The sequence below is a fragment of the Electrophorus electricus genome, chromosome 18, assembly GCF_041902795.1.
Source record: "Electrophorus electricus isolate QZ-2024a chromosome 18, ASM4190279v1, whole genome shotgun sequence".
Taxonomy (NCBI): Eukaryota; Metazoa; Chordata; class Actinopteri; order Gymnotiformes; family Gymnotidae; genus Electrophorus; species Electrophorus electricus.
Genome location: NC_137514.1, coordinates 403,394 through 419,715, shown reverse-complemented (window position 1 = coordinate 419,715; position 16,322 = coordinate 403,394). Strand labels below are relative to the sequence as shown.

Genomic DNA, 16,322 nt, shown 5'->3' with positions numbered 1-16,322 from the left:
TGTGTGTGTGTAGCTCTGCCTGTATGCTTTTACTCTTAAAGAAAGTTGATTGTTTTAGGTGTGTGTGTGTGTGTGTGTGTTTGTAGTTCTTCCTGTTTGATGTGTACTTTTAAACAAAGTGAATTGTTTGTGTGTGTATGTGTGTAGCTCATGTGTACTCTTAAAGAGGAATGTTTTGTGTGTGTGTGTGTGTGTGTGTGTGTGTGTGTGTGTGTGTGTGTGTGGTTTACTAGGCAGGTATGTGAATGGTTAAATAGTGTGTGTGTGTGTGTGTGTGTGTGTGTGTGTGTGTGTGTGTGTGTGTGTGTGTGTGTGTGTGTGTGTGTGTGTATGCATGTGTGTGTTTACCAGGCAGCTCTCTGCATTGTTGAACAGGATGTTCTGTCTGTTGAGGAAGCTGGAAGGAACAGAGAAATCTGCTCTGCCCAGAGCACTGAAATATGAACTGCAGTTCACCTTCGGCACCATCTCATAGCTAGAGCACACACACACACACACACACACACACACCCACCACCACCACCACCACAAATCAAATACACAGAAACAAACATTACAGAGAAACAAAAACAATATATAGGAGTATCACCTATTAACAAAATATTTCAGTCAAACAAAACTAACATGCAGAAATGAAAGTGCATTTATTTGAATTTTACTCAGCGGACATATTAATGTGTTTGATGCTAATTCAACAAAAAAGAATACTTCAAAAAAGATACAGCACCACCTGTCATATAGTAGTTTGAATATATGCTTGAGAGTTAATTTGTTATTCTGTTTATTTATGTTCACACAACATTCAAACCGTTTTGCTTATATTGTGAAATGTTATAAAATGCATATACATTTGTCCTAATGTGAATACTGTGTGTGTGTGTGTGTGTGTGTGTGTGTGTGTGTGTGTGTGTGTGTGAGTGAGTGAGTGTGTATTACACACTCATAATAAAGAAGCATGTCAGGAGGGACATCACTGAAGGTCAAAGATGTGTCGTTTTTCACATAAGTGTACATGCTGGTCAGCTGCAGTAGAGAACACACAGTGAGTCACTCCACTGTTACATCAGACATCCTCTTTCATTTACTCCAATATACCACCTCAGTGTCACAGCAAGTATCAATTTGAACTTTTAAAAAAATTTATGATGGTCTTAATGCCAATGTTGATAAACTTTCGTTTGACATGCTCAGATATATAACAGGTTCTTTTACACCTAAATCAGGGATCTAAGGCTACATTTTACACATTTCAGATTTTAAACTTACTGAAATTCCTTTGTTTTCTAAATGAAAATATACATTTTTAAATCTAATTACTAAGATTATATTTACACATATAATAAAAAAAAGACTGAAGTTCAAAGCACAGATAATCATAAAAGAAAATAGCTTTTACAGATATGCCTAAACTTAGAATTGGTAGCATACACAATTATTGATACATTTTGCAGCAATTTATTTAAGACTTAATACTAGGAGCAATAAATGATTTTACCACCAAAAAGTAGCAAACATTATTTCTGAAATCTGAAACATCCAGGCCACTAGGTGTCAGTATAATGGGTATTTCATAATGTGAAGAAGAGTCATTAGAAATATGACTTATTGTTCCTTTAACTGATTAAATATCTGTGTACCTGTGACTCTTGCAGAGGGACCTTGCTCCTGCCTGGACGTAGTCTACAAGCGTGCACCAACTGTATGACTTTTTGCACAGGGAGAGCCTGAGCTGAGGTGCTAGTAAATCCTTGGAGTATTAACTCTGGAACACTGCAAACACACACACACACACACACACACACACACACACGCACACACGCACACACACACACACACACACACACACACACACACACAAACAAACCTAAAAAATCTGTTTTGATCACTAAAAAGTGTAAAGAATCATCCAAGATTTACAAACTTTTGTATTCTGCCCTTTGTCTATATGATCTCTCATTATACACTATTTGTAGTGTGTGTGTGTGTGTGTGTGTGTGTGTGTGTGTGTGTGTGTGTGTGTGTGTGTGTGTGTCTGTGTGTGTGACAGAATTTAACTCACTTGTCTGCATTTCAAGTGGCACTAGCCACTGAACCAAACAACACCACAGCCTAGTAAAATACAAAATAATAAACAGACATTTAGACAGACAAACCAGCACAACTGGACCACTATTACATATTACTTGTTAGCATGTCAATGTATTGAAGGGGAAAAGTACACAATATGGAAAATGACTAGTCATATATGAATTTATATAGTGTTACCTGGCCTTGATTCCAGTTCTTTTGGTTGACAACTGAAATTTTTACAGTGTTCAGAGATGCCAGTAGCACACGTGGGATGTATGTTGCCAGTTCATTTGGAACGTTCACGACTGCTTCGGTCTCATCTATAGAGATAATCTGGAAGAAAGGGTAGAAACCTCAGTCTTTCCAGATTCTGGCTACATGGCATTTAATGTAGTGTTTGTATTGCAGCGCAGTAATGACATGCTCCACTGTCTGTTTCTCTACAGTGCCTCTACCCACTGACCACTGCCTCCACACAGTGTCCCCATCTACCCACTAACCACTGACCACTGCCTCCACACAGTGTCCCCATCTACCCACTGACCACTGACCACTGCCTCCACACAGTGTCCCCATCTACCCACTGACCACAGACCACTGCCTCCACACAGTGTCCCCATCTACCCACTGACCACTGACCACTGCCTCCACACAATGTCCCCATCTACCCACAGACCATTGACCACTGTGTCTACCCACAGACCACTGCCTCCACACAATGTCCCCTTCTACCTACTGTCCACTGCCTCCACCCAGTGTCCCCCTCTACCCACTGACCACTGACTTCACCAGTGTCCCCCTCTAACTACTGGCCACTGCCTTCTGTTTGTACCTTCTGGACAAATGTCTCTTGCAGAACCTCTGGTGCTTTCAGAATGTTGTTGACAAATGTTGGATTCTGGGATAAAGTCAGAAGTTGAGGGGATGGAATACTGGACATGGTTGCTGTGGAAACACCTCGAATGAGCTTGCCCAGAGTCTCCAGGGCAGAGCCACTGTTGATCTGTCAATCAAAACATAATTCAATGAAAATACATCCAGTGAGGTTACCAAGAAAAAAAAAGTCCAATTGTATTAAGTGTTTTGAATCTGGCATTCTGATCTACTGTTTTGTAGGCTTCATTTCAGACTATACTGTGTACGATGTAGTATGTAAGGTGTAGAGTGTAGTATGCAGACTATACTGTGTAAGATGTACTGTGTAGGGTGTACTGTGTTTTATTGGGTAGGGTGTAGTGTGTAAGGGGTATAGTGTAGTGTGTACTGTGTTTAATTGTGTAGTGTGTATGGTATAATGTGTAAGATGTACTGCATTTTATTCTCTAGTGTGTAAGGTTTGCTGTGTTTTATTACGTAGTGTGTAAGGTATACTGTGTTTTATTGTGTAGTGTGTAAGGTGTACTGCTTTTTTTGTGTGATGTGTAGGGTGTAGTCTGTAAGGTGTACTGTGTTTCACTGTGTAGTGTGTAGGGTGTAAGGTGTAAGTTGTACTGTGTTTTATTGTGTAGGGTGTAAGGTGTACTGTGTTTTATTATGTAGTGTGTAGTGTCTAACGTGTACTGTGTTTATTGTGTACTGTGTAGGTTGTAGTGTTTGGTGTGTAAGGCGTACTGTGTTTTATTGTGTAGTGTGTAGGGTATAGTGTGTACTGCGTAAGGTGTACTGTATAGTGTGTAAGGTGTACTATGTTTGATTGCATAGTGTGTAAGGTGTAAGTGTACTGTTTTATTATTTATAAATAAACTGAAATTTTACCTTTTAACTTCATTATCATAGTTCAATTTCATATCCAACTTAGTGGAGAAGTGAGACAAAAACAGTGTTTTGTGTGTTAGTGTAGTGTGTAAGGTGTACTGTGTTTTATTATGTAGTGTGTAAGGTGTGCTGTTTTGTGTAGTGTGTAAAGTGTACTGTGCTTTATATTCTATTGTGTAGTGTGTAAGGTGTACTGTGCAACATGTTGCATACACTTACTTTGAAGCCTGCATTAGTGATGCTCTGGACGATGGCGTTGGCCTGGCCTTGGTTCCAGCCAATGACTGAGCTGAGAGTCGCCAGAGAACTGTTTATGACAGCAGGAAGGGCGGAGCTTATCTGACCCTCCGTCAGGCTGATGCTCTCGTTGCCGAGTGACTGAATGATGGTTGCATTTAAAGTGGGAATGTTTGCTACTAGTACTGCTGTGACCTGTGAGGAGAAGAGGATTGTGGGTAACTCAAACAGTTACCTGTTTACTGAAGTGAACAGATTGATCACTCAGTTGGTCAGGAAGAAGACCTAACTGAGTGGGCCAGGCCCATTCAAAAGGCACAAAGCCACAGTTTTAAGCTTATGACACTGACAGCAGCAGAGAGGCCAATTCCTGTAATTGTGGTGATTTGGATACTTACAGTTGTCACAGTGATGCTGACTCTGGCAGTGGTGGTTTTTGTAGTGGTGGTGCTGGTATTCACATTGGTTCTGCTCATGGTGGTGTTGACATGAGCAGTTGTAGTTTTGCCAGTGACAGGGGGAATAGAAGTGGTGTTGTGCATAGCAGTAGCATTATTAGTAGCATTGTCTCCAGTGTGTGTTTTGTTGATGTTCATGTTGGTGTTGTTGAGACTGGTGGTGTTCACATGACCGGTTGTAGTGTGTGCAATGAAAGGGGGAATAGAAGTGGTGTTGTGAATAGCAGTAGCATTTGTAGTAGCATTGACACCAGTGTGTGTGTTAATATTCATGTTGGTGTTGTTGGTCGTGTTCACATGAGCAGTTGTAGTGTTTGCAATGACAGGGGGAATAGAAGTGGTGTTTTGAGTCGCAGTGGCATTTGTAGTAGTATTGACACCAGTCTGTGTGTTGTTGATGTTCATATTGGTGGTGTTGACATGAGCCGTAGTAGTGGTGGCATTGGCAGTGGTATTCACAGGACTTGTACTGGAACTTGTAGTAGTAATGATTGTGGTGTTATTTGCTGTTATGTTGACACCAGTAGTGACAGCAGCGAGTGTAGTGGTGGTTAAGTCCTCTATTCCTCCAGTCAGTCCGATGCCCAGTGTGTTCAGCTGAGACTGGTACTGCTGTGCCTTCCAGGACTGGACCAACGCTGTATTCTCAAACAGCTTTAGTTCTGGCAGATTCACCCCCAGTAGATCCATAACTGTACTGACACCCAAGTTCTGAAACACACAAACACACACAAAACACAAACAATTTTTGTTTTTTATCTGAGCTCAAAACTATTTCATATTCTCTTTCCTATTATTCAATACTGAAGCTCTATTTTTGGGTGCTTCATACCTTCACCACTGCAGGATTCAAACTCAAGAACGTGGTGATATCCATGCTTATGTTCTGAGTAGAAAGTTCTTGTATATCTCCAATAGGAGCTCCACCTAATAATCAAGGAGGAAAAACACTAGTCGGTTTAATGAAATGGATGCTATAGGCCAGCTGTGAGCTCCTGTGGCTGGACAACCAAAATATCATCACTTTTGATGGGTTATTGCTGACAAACCCAGTTCTTGGTCAAGATATGACTGTAGGAATTCTGAGACTGTAAGAGTAGGAGTGGAGCTGAGAGTGAAGCTAGAGGGGCAGAGCTGTTAGACTGAGGCGTTAGATTTGAACAAATCTATTCCTCACTCATAATCTACCCTCCCCCTCTCTCTGTTTCTCTTTCTCCAACTAACTCACTGTCTCTCTAACTCTCACTATCTCATATTCTCATATATATATATATATATAATGTTTAGATAAGCATTAAGATCATCATTATTTTTGAAATAAGTTATTAACTAGATTTATTATTGTAATTGATTCATTAAATATTTCTTAAAATATTTTTGAATATAAAATTATTATAATAAAAATAGGATTCTATGTTATTTGTTTTTCACTCTTTAATGCATGATTACGCATTTATATAGATTTTATTACTTCATTTTATAACTGTGTGTGTGTGTTACCGAGGTAAGGTGCGATGAACAGGTAATATATAGTGCTATTGCTGCGTAGAGAGCTGAAGGAAATGTTGGCGATGTTGTACAGAGCGGTTTTCTGGTCGATGGAGCATGGTGACAAATTCAAAGCATTTCCATATCTGCAGTGAAAAATAACACAAACTGCCTTCTATATTTGACTTAAACAGATTTTGCAGCAGAAGAGAGAATTCTAGCTGTGACTGAAAATTCTAGCTGCTGACTTTGAATATTTTGCAGGGGACATAAGAAAGACAAAGAGTGAGTTCCAGTAGTCAAGGTGGGAAAAGATGAAAGCAGAGTGTCTGCATCAGTCCTGATAAATGAGGGATAAAAGCCATGGAACAGAGATGAAAATACACACTTTTATTACACACTTATATAATTAAACACACACTCTTATCAGGGACCCAGTGTGTCACAGTTAGCCCCTCCCTGGCGTCTCGCTCTCCCTAGCAACCTGTCAGGTGCTACTTTGTTTGGTTTTTCTTCATGTGCACTGTTGTTTTTATTCTGTTAGTTCCGCAACTTGATTAATTCTCCGCTCTTCATTAGTTTAGCCTGTGCTTCATTTTTCCCTTGTTAGCTTGTGTATTTAACCCCAGTGTTTTCCTTGGTCATCAATGTTTCACATGTGGTCTGGTAGGTGTGCTGAGTTCTGTTAAATGCATCCATGTTCTGCCTGTTTGTTTGTCTGTTTTGTTTCATCCTCTGGTTTTCCTGTGTTACATTTCCTGTCTACAGTAGTTTTTCATTATGCATTGTGGTTTTGTTTCCTTTTCTAAGTTCCCTGGCTATTCAGCCATGGACTATAGACTCTGGTTATGGATTTGGCTTAAAGCATTTTGCTCTTCTCAGCATTTGTCTCTGCCTCTCAATTGCTCTGCATTAAATAATGTGTGGTTCAGAAGAGAGAGTGGGATCGAAAATTACATCTACATTGTGAACTTCTCAGGATGGTTAAACGGACACTCCATAAATGTTTACTGCCAAGTCTGAGAGACTTGCTACTATGGATTTATGAACAATTAGTAAAAATTCAGTTTTATTGGATTAAGTTCAATAATAATATAATGCATCCAGTGTTTGTCGTAACTGATTTACTGTATCATATATTTACTAGGAAGAGGATAATAAGGGCACCAAAATCAGTTGAAAGAAGGAAATCATTATGAACGTGCAAGAGCACTGATTCAGTTCAAAACCAGACTGTTTCAGTACTAAAACCAGGCTGTTTCAATGTGAAAACCAGACTGTTTAGCGTAGCAAGGTCACTTGCTTGTTAGCATGTTTGCCTTTCAGTGCTAGGGTCTTAGGTTCAAGTCCCTGTCTAAATAGCACTAAACTAAATGTGCCTTGTGTGTCTTTGTGGGTCCAAAAACATTGGATACTCTGAACTGTCCTGTATGAATGCAACCTGTGTGTATGTCCAGTGATGGTTGGTGCTCTGTCCTAGTCTTAACCTCCTCCACTTCCCCTGCAGTGTTTGGTAGATGTGAACACCCATCAAAATAACTAATGAGGTACAGAGAGGTCTGATAGCTTGATTGTAATTGGGAGTAGAATAACTACCAAGAGGTACAGAGAGGTCTGATAGCTGGATTATGATTGGGAGTAGAATAACTACAGAGAGGTCTGATAGCTTGATTGTAATTGGGAGTAGAATAACTACCAAGAGGTACAGAGAGGTCTGATAGCTGGATTATGATTGGGAGTAGAATAACTACAGAGAGGTCTGATAGCTTGATTGTGATTGGGAGTAGTATAAGTACCATGAGCTCTTTACACTGCAGAGTGGAAAGGCTGGAGTTGTTAATTTTTTCTTTGACGAATCTAAAAATACAATTTATTGCTCAGCCGAGCTGGGAGATATAGTTTGTGTGTTGGTGTGTGTATGTGTGAGTGTAAGTTTGTGTCTAATTACCTCAGGCTGTCCTCTGTGATGTTGCCACGTACACTGATGTTCAAAGAACACAGATTGGAGCCGATTGCATTTAATTCAGCAGTTCCCAGAGTGTTACCAGCCACGCTTAGATACCTCATAATTACTGCATTACTCTACACACACACACACACACACACACACACACACACACACACACACACACACACACACACACACACACACACACACACACACACACACACACACATACACATACACACACACACACCCCAATTGTTTAAAATGGGTTTTGTATGTCAGTGGTCTGTATGCAAAACATTGATCACCCACTGGAAATATTTTTTTCTCCAGTACCTCTAACCCCGGCTAATACAATAATAACTCTGATCCTACCCAGTATAATACTAACTCTAACCCCACCCAGTAAAATACTAACCCTAACCCTGCCCAGTACAATACTAACCCTAACCTCACCCAGTACAATACTAATCCTAACCCCACCCAGTACAATACTAACCCATACCCCGCCTAATACAATACTAACCCTAACCCCACTCAGTACAATACTAACCCTAACCCTGCCCAATACATTCAACACACAAACACTGATGGATTTGTTACCTGATCTGAAGTCCAGGCCCCATTAACTGAGTTCATTAAAGAGGCCAGTTTGTCTAATGAGGTGATGTTCCAACTGTTGATTTCACTGACATTGGCCACACGAGACGTGAAGCCCAATAACTGCACCACACTGTCCCCAAGGCCTGACGGGTATGCCTGCAACACATCCAGACCTCACAAAACATGCATCCTAAAAAAACTAATTTATTCTATTAGTAATATCTAAGTAATATCAGAAGACTATGTTGGAAACACACACACCGACACATTTACACTCTCATCAACTCTACATTATTAAATAGTATTTAAAAAAGTACTTAGCAAAGCTGACCTGGTTTAGTTTGTTCAGAATGACCATCTCCATGCTGGGATCCAACACTATCTGAGTGATAGCTGCCAGGTTGTTTATTAGCACGGTTACATTCAGACACAAATCAAACTGGGTGGAAGTGTAGTTCAAAATGAACGACTGATCCGCAATTGTTGTGTCTGTGATGTAACCCGCAGTACATCCTGACAGACACAGAGAGAAGAAATTAATTTATTTACTGTCTTTCAGTGACAGTTATACTACATTGCAAAATAACCCTAAATCTAAGACTAACCATTGTTTGTTTTTGTCTGTAATGAAGACCCAGAACTATACTTGTACTGTATTTGTGGACACAGTTTAAGGATTGGAGGACATAATCCTATAACCTGTAGTCTGTCAGTGTGGGCATGTTTGTAATGATACCTGTATCACGTCTGCGTCTGAAATTTTGTTTGGATGCAGTAAATAACATTTGTAGCTTTGTTACTGGGGTGTTCTTGGCCCTCAGGGCTGACATGAATGATGGCAGAAATATCTTTTTCTCAGTCTTTAAGGTTGCATAAACACACACAAAATATGTAAGTACATGAAAGTATAAATAAATAAAAGGTATACAACACACTCTGCCTCATTTAAGAAAAGAACAGGTTACATACAAAGCTAAATTTGTTCCAGAAGTCCTGATTTAAGTAGAGAGGCAGGGGGCCTAATTGCTTTAGTGTCTGCAGATTCCATGTTGATGGATTTCTGAAAACAAAAGTGCAATCTGTGACATGCAGCTCCTGATGAATCACTAATGAACAATGCAATGTGAGGTCTCCCACCAGTGTTCACATTACACAAACACACTCTACATTTTAATGACCTACATTTTAACTACACACTGGGCCAAATTATAATATATAAAGGAATATTTGTTTAAGTTGTCCCTTTATTTTCCTTTTGCCTTCCTTAAAAACCTAGCATTATGTTTAGAATTTTAAAAATATTTTCTAAATGAAAATTTTAAAGTCTCCTTATCTTTTTTATTTTACTAATATAAAAGCTACAGTCTTGTAGCTGAAGTCTAATATCACGGTTTTTCTTCCTGGCGTTCTTTTGGTGACGCCTTCACGTGTTTGTTTTGGTTTCTGTTCCTGGTTTTGTTTTGGCTCTGTTTTGTCAGGTTTCCTTCTTTTGGTTTTGTTGTTCCAAGCCCTTGCCTGTATCCTGGCCTGTAAATATATGTCTGGTTAGTCTTCATTTGCCTCGGTTATTTAAGCCCTGTGTTTTGTTTCCCATGTTGTCGGTTATTTTGGTTTGTTCAGTTATGTTTAGATTTGTTTTCACTATCGTTGTTGTCGTTTCTGTTTCCTGCTGGTTAGTTTCCTGAAGTCTCCCTCCTTCTGTGCTGTTGTTTTGTTTATCAACCTTTTGTCAGTTCTCTGCCAATGTTTTGCTTTGCTTCTTGCTTATTTCTTATTTTGGTTTGCCTAGTTTTTCCCACGTGTCTTACGTCTGTTTAAGCCTCTGTTAGCCTCCAAAATTTGTGTCCCTCGCGTGCTAAAGAACCTCATGCACTTGCATCCTGCCTCTCACCTTGTCCTTGCTACAACGTTACATATAAAGAGACTCAAATAATCCATTTTATCAGTAAAGATTCTGTCATTTCTGTCATTTCAACAGCTTTGAAACCTCTTTCCTGCTCTATACACTATAAGTGCATTATTCATTGTTTAATGTCTCTTACCCATAGTTTGTGTTGCCACTGAAGAGCAGTGTCTGTATACCCGAGACCTGAGAGTCAGTCAGGTCTCCACAGTTCTTTAACTTCTCTATGATGAGTGGGTCAGAGTTCTGGATGTAGGATGAGTTTAGTGTGCAGGTCATATTACCCAGAATATCCACCCGAGTCTTGTTAAGACTGAAGCCAGAAATACCCTTGAACAGCACAAAATGCATAAATTTGAGAGTATGTTTATTATGTGTGTGTGTGTGTGTGTGTGTGTGTGTGTGTGTGTGTGTGTGTGTGTGTGTGTGTGTGTGTGTGTGTGTGTGTACCAGGCAGGTCTGTGCATTCTTGAATAGAATACTCGGTCTGTTGAGAATGCTGGAAGGAATAGAGAAATCTGCTCCACCCAGAAATATGAAATATGAGGTGCAGTTCTGCACTTTGCCATAGCTGAAACACACACACACACACACACACACACACACACACACACACACACACACACACACACACAGAAATTATAGATATGACAAATGAGGAGGTATGATAGTAATATATGATCTATTTAATTTAATAGTTCAAACTAATTATGCTAACATGATTAGTAGCGATCAAAGGTATAAATTGGTCAGTTGAAAATGATGAGAAAATCACAAAATACTGTAATTATACAACAAGGCTACCAGTGGGATTCTGTAGTAAATTTTACTCAAGAGAAGCATGTGTTTAAAGCTTCTATTATAATTAAGGTTAAAGATTAAGTGTACATTATTCATATATGTACTGATTAATGTTTGATTACATGCAGCCCATTTTTGTTTGGATCACTTAAAAATATATATATTTTTTGCATGTGCGTTTTAAATGTCAATAGTATAGGCACATGTCAAGTGTGTGTGTGTGTGCACATTGGTGTGTGGTACACACTCATAGTAGAGAAGCATGTCAGGATGGAAATCACTGAAGGTCATAGAGGTGTCGTCTTTCACATAGCTGTACATGCTGGTCAGCTGTAGTAGAGAACACAGTGAATCCTTTTCAATGTTTTAAACTTGTCAAAAGTATTTGTTAGCAATGTCTCCAGCATTCTCTCATCTTTGTAACATATATAAGGAGTATCCTCACACAGCAGCGGATCATGAAAACTAGTCCATGCATGTATATCTTTACATCTGGACTACTGTAATACACTGCTCGCGGGTCTCCCTAAGAATGCCCTCTTAGAGAGGCACACACCCTCACACACAGAATTGGCTTTAAAATACTAATATTAATTTTATTTACTTCAAATAATATTGAATTTAATTTTGGCAAATACCTTCCTGAGGTGATAGTTCAAGAATGTATTAACCTTTATTATCCTTCTATGTATTCTCTGCTTTATGTAAAGCACTTTATAACCGTGTTTAAGAAAGTGCTATATAAATAGTTAATAATAATAAGTAATTGTGAATTAATTAATGATTCATGGCAATATTAAAAAATATTAATGTATTAGTATTGTTTATTTATTATTATATTTGATTCACTTGATGACTGTTGATCATTGCTTAAATTATACACAGTATTTCTAAAAAATGTTGCACCAGTCCTAATAAAAAGCAGGCATGAAATGAGTGTCACCCTGTGTACCTGTGACTCTTGCAGAGGGACCTTGCTCCTGCCTGGACGTGGTCTACAAGCTTTCACTACCTGTCTCGCTTTCAGCACAGGGTAATTACGAAATGAAGTGTTTGTAATTCCCTGGAGTATCGACACTGGCAAACTGCATACAGAAACACAAACACACACACACACACACACACACACACACACACACACAGCACATCTAAAGGCTTTTTGCAATCCTTGCATGTGTAATTGAAATCCACTGGGGTGCGTTTGTGTGTGTGTCAGTGTGTGTGTGTGTGTGTGTGTGTGTGTGTGTATGCATGTATGTGATAGCAGTTAACGCACTCATCTGGATTTGAGGTGGCACTAATCGCTGTTCCAATCAACATCTTAGCCTAATGAAATAAAAAATAAACAAATAAACATTACAATTGTTTTGTACACAGCACAACACAACTGGACCAGCACTGTGTTTTTTGTATGTCAATGTACTGATGTCAGAGAGAGAAAATGACTTTCTGTAATGCAGGAGTAATGCGGGAGTAATGCAGCAGTGTTGAACACAGTAATACTTTTATTCACACACAACGAAGACAATGTAGCTCACATGCTGACGTAAGGTTACACCAACAATCAACAACTACAAGTCTTTATATACATGAACCGTAACGACACGAAACGAGGAACAGGTGTGATACACGGGTAGGGCATGGCCATGCAGAGTGTATGTGTTCTGTTACCTGGTTTTGATTCCACAATTTGTTGTAAATGATTGAAACATTTGCAAAGTTCACAGATGTCAGTGTCATTGCTGGAATGTATGTTGCCAGTGCATCTGGAACGTTCACCACTGCTTTAACTGGGTCTAAAGAAACAAGCTGAACAAAAAGGTAGGACATCAACCTCAGATTCTATTTAAATTATCCCTAAAGATGGAGTTTTTTTACAGTTCATGATATTCTATAAATACAAAACATTCTGCAGCTTTTATTAACCAGTAAATAAAAGAATGGTTTGTGTATCACAGTATACACAGTGTTTCAGAGTGTATGTTTGTGGGGCAGGGTTTTGTGTGTGTGTGTCCATGTGCATATGCGCACCTTCTGGACAAATGTCTCTTGCAGAACCTCTGGTGCTGTCAGAATGTTGTTGACAAATGTTGGATTCTGGGATACAGTGAGAAGTTGAGAGGATGGAATACTGGACATGGTTGCTGTGGAAACACCTCCAATGAGCGTGCCCAGAGTCTCCAGGGCGGCGCCACTGCTGATCTGTCAATCAAAACATAATTAAATTAAAATGCATCTAGTGAGGTTACCAACAGCAAACAATTTTTTTCAAGATTAATTTAAATTATTTTGGATATGTGTGGGTTATATTTCCCAATACAAACATAAATAAACTGAAATTGTACATTTTAACTTCATTATCATAGTTCAATTTCATATCCAATTTAGTGAACAAGTAAGACAAAAACAGTGTTTTGTGTCTTAGGGTTTGGGGTTTGTGTTAGCGATAGGGTTAGGTTAGTTAGGTTATAGCAGCTCAGTCGTGTAGTGTGTAAAGTGTACTGTAATATACAGTGTGTAGTATGTAAGGTGTGCTGTGTTTTATTGTGTAGTGTGTAAGGTGTACTGTGCAACATGTCGCATATATTTACTTTGAAGCCTGCATTAGTGATGCTCTGGACGATGGCGTTGGCCTGGCCTTGGTTCCAGCCAATGACTGTGCTGAAAGTCGCCAGAGAACTGTTTATGACAGTAGAAGGGGCAGAGCTTATCTGACCCTCCGTCAGGCTGATGCTCTCGTTGCCGAGTGACTGGAAGATGGTTGCGGTTAAAGTGGGAATGTTTGCTAGTAGTACTGCTGTGACCTGTGAGGAGAAGAGGATTGTGGGTAACTCAAACAGTTAGCTGTAAACTGATAAGTGAACAGATTGATCACTCAGATGGACAGGAAGACCTAACTGAGTAATTACCTCTGGATTAATCGGACTGCAGAGGCTGTTGATGGTCTTTAGGATGCTCTCACTATCTTTTGCTCCAAGTGTCACAAAAGCAAAACCAGGAGCTGCACACAACAGTTGACCTGGCAAGCTACACACACATACACACACACACACACACACACACACACACACACACACACACACACACACTACTGATGAAGTATTTATTAGCAAATGAGTTCTGTCATGTGCATTTTCTGTGCAGAAGCAGAAGAAAAACATTCTGATCCATCCCCCTCTGATTCTGATCCATACTGACAAGCTTTTATTCATTTTGGTATAGTGAGAAGCGTCTAATATATTAAGTACATAGTGTTTAGTGTGGTATGTAGTATTTAGGGTACCGAGTGAGTATATAACCCAATATAGGGTTAGGGTTAGGGCTAGGATTAGGATTCTGCGTGTACAGCTGTGTGATGTAGTGTATTATATATAATGTATGCAGTTTGTAGTGAATGGTGTGTGTAGTGTATAACCTGAGGGGGTTGAAGTTAGGATTCTGGTTGTACAGCTGTGTTACGTAGTAGACAGTAACACTGGCTGCAATTCCTGAGGTGTTAAACAACTGAAGATTATCTGGGTTTGCCGCAAACACACCGATCTACAGGATACAATCAAAACTATGCATTAAAATCCGTGTGTGTGTGTGTGTGTGTGTGTGTGTAAAGCAAGTGCAACTGTCCTTACTGTTGAAGACTTCATGTGCACAGTCAAGACATCACACCAAACATCTCCACTTCCAGAGAAGGCAGAGTCAGCTGACCCTACAGTTAGTAACCCTAACTGTAACAGTGAGCGGTTAGGAGGTGGACGCATGTGTGGAGAAGAGCGATGGACAAATCCAGATTCAGAGTCATTATAATGGTCAAGGGTCATTGAGCCAATACGGAGAGTATGAGGATACATGATTAAACAAACAAAAACACACAAAGGCAAACAGGGGAAGCAAGCTATAACAGATGCTAGAAAGAACTCAGAGGCTAAGAAACACAAAGGCTAGGAAAAACAGTCAGACTAGGATACACACAATACAAACTTACAGGCATACAGATACAGGCTTTCAAACAGTCAATGAACAGTCAAGACACAGGGCACAAGACTGAGTTTAAATACATGAATTTAACAATACTAGAAATTATGAACAGGTGTGGAAAACCGAGAGAAGGGCGGAGAAAATGAAACTAGGGAATGGAACCAAAACACAAGACAAAGAAATCATGGAACAGGGAAGCTAGGAGGGACAAACTGTGACACTAACGCCAACTATGACACGGTCGCATATGGCAGGTCCACTGCTGCCGACAACAAGGCTCTCCAGAGTTTGGGGAACAGTACAGAGCTGCAGGACACCTGTAACAGGCCACCTATTACAGGACACCTGTGCAGGATGCCTATTACAGGAAAAGCCTGAGTAAAGCCAGTAGACTTACCTCTGACCACACACTCTGGACATGACCTCATAACGCCTCTAACATCTGACCTCACACAGTCCAGCTATTAAATTATGGATATTGGGACATACTAATAATAGCATGAATACATTTCATTATATGGTACATTTATGCAAAATGGCAATACATTTGAATAAAACAAAAGTCAGGGCTTCAAAAGAATGAACAATAAAAAGATTCATTAATCAACCTCAGTACGATGAAGATTGAGTTTATTTTGTCATTAGTAAATAGGAACATAAATGTAAGACTATTGTTCCCAAACTTATAAAGTCTAAATATCTAAAGATCTATATGCTCTTACATGATAGGATAGTTGTTGCAGTTCATGTATGATGTCACATTAAGAAATATTTCTGCGGTAACACTGGGGAGTAGAGGGACCAGCTTCATGAACAACCAGTCAGTCCAGTTGGAGGTTACAAACTGTGAAAACTCGGGGTTAATGATCTTGAAGGTTTCGTTCATCATTAGGTCTCTCACAGGAGTAATGATATTACTAACCTGCAAAGAAACACATTCAGAATATTTATATCATAATTACTTCTTGTTGCATGAGAGAGTTTTTGGGTAAAAAGTTTGTGTAAAATGATGCACGTCAGGTACCCCTTGAGATGTGAGGGCAGTGAGAAACACATCCACATTTGTGAAAGCATCGCCTGTCTCGAG

The 16,322-nt window shown here is 39.5% G+C and overlaps 1 long non-coding RNA gene across 1 annotated transcript; it reads left to right on the top strand.

Moving 5' to 3' along the window:
- Nucleotides 1-10,063: 10,063 nt before the first annotated feature.
- LOC145651960 (uncharacterized) lies at nt 10,064-13,508 on the top strand. The gene is made up of 4 exons (XR_014118139.1): nt 10,064-10,103; nt 12,231-12,296; nt 12,984-13,084; nt 13,319-13,508. It is a non-coding gene; the product is annotated as an uncharacterized LOC145651960 (long non-coding RNA).
- Nucleotides 13,509-16,322: the final 2,814 nt, after the last annotated feature.